Here is a 3,404-nt window from a genome sequence, read left to right on the forward strand (position 1 = left end):
GTGTGTGTGTGTGTGTGTGTGTGTGTGTGTGTGTGTGTGTGTGTGTGTGTGTGTGTGTGAGATATAGAGAGAGGGGGGTGAGAGAGATGAGGAAGGGGCAAAAGAGAAAAAGAGCTCTGAGAGTGTGTGTGTGAGGGAGAGAGGGGGGTGTGTGATTAATCAGCCCTTGTGTGTGTGAATGTAACAAGTTCCTAACGTTTTCTTTCCCCTATTATTTCATGCACACTTTATTCATTGTTTTAAATTATTATTTTCTTTTAAGTTGTTTTGTGCATCACTCTGTTTTGAATTTGATGCAAATTTGCAATGCATGAGGGTCATCCTTTTGTGTTAAATGGCTGCACAAAGCAAGCATTTGTTGACTCGCATGTTGATAAGAATATTAAAACTTGGAACTTGAAAAAGATCTGTTTAAGGTAAAAAAAAAATTTAAGAAAAATGCGATTAATCGCGAGTTAACTATGGACAATCATGCGATTAATCGAGTTAAATATTTTAATCGTTTGACAGCACTAATATATATATATATATATATATATATATATACATATATATATATATATTAGAGCTGGGCCGTTAACGGCGTTAACGCTATACTAGTATCGCGCGATAATATAATTAACGCATTAATCTAAAAAAAAATAAAAAATAATAATTAAAAAAATTTTTTTACCTTTATTTACCCAGGGTAGGTTCGCTGAGCACAGATGCTCTTTTTCAGGAACGCCCTGCTTCACATTCACACAGTTCCATTCACACCTGGGAGCTGCCCAGTACAACCACAGTTGACACTATTGGCCACTGAGCAACTCCACTGGAGCAGTTGATTCAAGCCATGTCACATAGTTCAAGTTTGAAATTATTCTTTCCGTTTTGCTCCTGAGAGTGTGCTAGATACTGTACTGTACTGGTAATATTATTTATTTGTGTTAACTTCTGAATAAAACAACTTATTAAACACACGTACATCTTATTGAACATTATTTTGATATTTCATTACCAATTATCATAGCAAAACAGCTTTTTCAAACAGTCTGTAATGCATTTTGGAAACGGGAGATGGGCTCATGGTGTAATGGGCCACCTGGCCTGAGAAACATAAGGAGGAAAGAAAAAGTAAGGACTTACTTCTGGTCATTATTTGGGTAGAACACACATATTTTGAATGCCTTCGGCAGTTTTTCTTTTTTTTTTGAGCCATTTTAATCTAGATTAACCTAGATTAAATCCAGGATTGCAGATAGATTAATCTAGATTAAAAAAATTAATCTATGCCCACCTCTAATATATGTGTATTTTAAATAATATTATATATCTTTACGGGGCGGCTGCAGTAGTGGGAAATCACGGTGGAACGTCTACAGCCTTACATTCTTGTACGTCTTGTAAATTACAGACATCTTTTATGCAGGTGAACGGTCCACTACACACACACACACACTTTTAAGAATGACCTTTCCCGACATCCCCCAGTAAAAGGAATCCAGTCGGAAGAGAGAGCTTAACCCTTTCAGGGAATACGACCTCGCAATCGAATCTAACGAGTCCCAGAATTCCAAGATAGAATTCCGAGAGAACGTCCCGCCTGAAAGGTTTTAACGGCACTAACAGGCTGGGTTTCTGTCAAACTGAAGGTGAAAAATACCCCCCCTGCGCGCGCGCGAGCATTGTGTCTGGTGAAAAAATAAATCTCTGCACACCGCAATTGGAAATGTCAAAGTAGGCTGTTCCTTCAACGTTGAGAGCAAGAAGGAAAACAGAGAGAGAGAGAGATGGAGACACAAAAACATGACAGAGAGAGAGGGAGAGAGGGAGCGAGCGAGACAGTCAAGGGAAATCTAATTCAAATTCAGAGAGGGGGCCTGTGAAGTGGTTACCACGGTTACCTGACTCTACGGAAGGATCACTCTAACCAGCTATACGTTCGAAGATCTTGTAAATAGAACGGAAAGATTAAGAAGACAATATATTATGATTTATAGCATTTAAACTTGCTCTCTTGCATAAAAAAAAACACATGACTTATTTAACCACATTATCGCTTTCATTTCAGATATTTACTGTATAATGTATAGATGTCCTGAAGCCAGGCTGGGAGTCTTGTCGATCTCAACCCGACTGTAGTATGTACACAGTACCTTTACTTAAACGGACAGGGTTAGGAGGGCAGCGGATTACAATGAATGGGATTATTCTTCTATTGATATTAATTTTCTTAAAAAGAAAATGGTAACTGTAACCCGTTATAGTTACAGAGATGGGGAGGAAGTCATACAGCCTGCAATTGCTTTTGAACAGAAATATTTCAATTACGTCTGATTATGTGTTGGATTACTCAGAATAAAAGGGCTTGAAGGAAAACAGTGGATGCCGTTCGTCAGACAACGGAGAAAAATATAATTTTACATAGATTCATTATGTAGGTTAGATGATGTTAATAATAGTAAAATTGCAGCCTGCCGACTGGAATCAATTTATTTCACGTTCAGTTGATTCTGTGGACAAAGTCATCCAGTGGTAATCTGATGATGTTACTTTGTTTGGAGTAATCCAGTGGATTACAATTACTTTCATAAGCAGGCAACTCTGTAATGGATTACATTTAGATAGCAGCCTTCCCGACCCTGTTAACAGGCTATATTTGCTATGCAGTCATCTCTATAATTCTGAGCTCTGTAAAACATCTAGGTACCTGTTTAGAGTAGCGTTAGGGCATCACCATTCTGTCTGTCGGTTTTGATGAAGAGCTAGTACTGTGTAGATAATGCAATACAGGTATGATGATTGGACACCAGCCAACCCCCTTGAACCTTGACCTTTGAATCCTAGCTCCTTCCCACCTATGCTCACCCTCGACCCGAACCTTTATGCCTTACCTTCGATCCCCTACCCCCCCAAACCAGCGGACTCCCTGAGTGTGATACAAATTTGGTATTCAAATTCTAAGTGAACATTCAAATTCTAATTGTTCTTGATTTGAACAATGGCTTCCGGTCATTGAGTGCTATGGAGTCCTAGAATTTCCAAAAGTTGCAAAAAACGTACACCTGAAAGTATTAATTGTCTTGTGTGATACATTTTTGCTCTGATGTCACACATCTTGTCAGGGGAGCCAGACTAGCAGAACCCTGGTCTGATAGAATCCCAATTAGATCTCGACATCTATGCTGGCCTCACTGGATCCGACAGGGTCGGGCTGCATTGAGGTGGATTTCTCAGTCAGGTCCACGTTAGAAAATATAGCAATTTGTCACTGGAAAATGTTTTTTTAAGGAATTTCTGGCTTTAGTCTGAAGCGCTTTGAGTGCACACACGATCGTATCACCTGGGCTTGGACTTGGTTTGGTGAAACATTTTCCAGGGTCAGGGCAGACCGGGCTCAAATCATGTGACACAAAGCTTAA

The sequence above is a fragment of the Notolepis coatsorum genome (genome assembly GCF_963971535.1).
Source record: "Notolepis coatsorum genome assembly, chromosome: 5".
Taxonomy (NCBI): Eukaryota; Metazoa; Chordata; class Actinopteri; order Aulopiformes; family Paralepididae; genus Notolepis; species Notolepis coatsorum.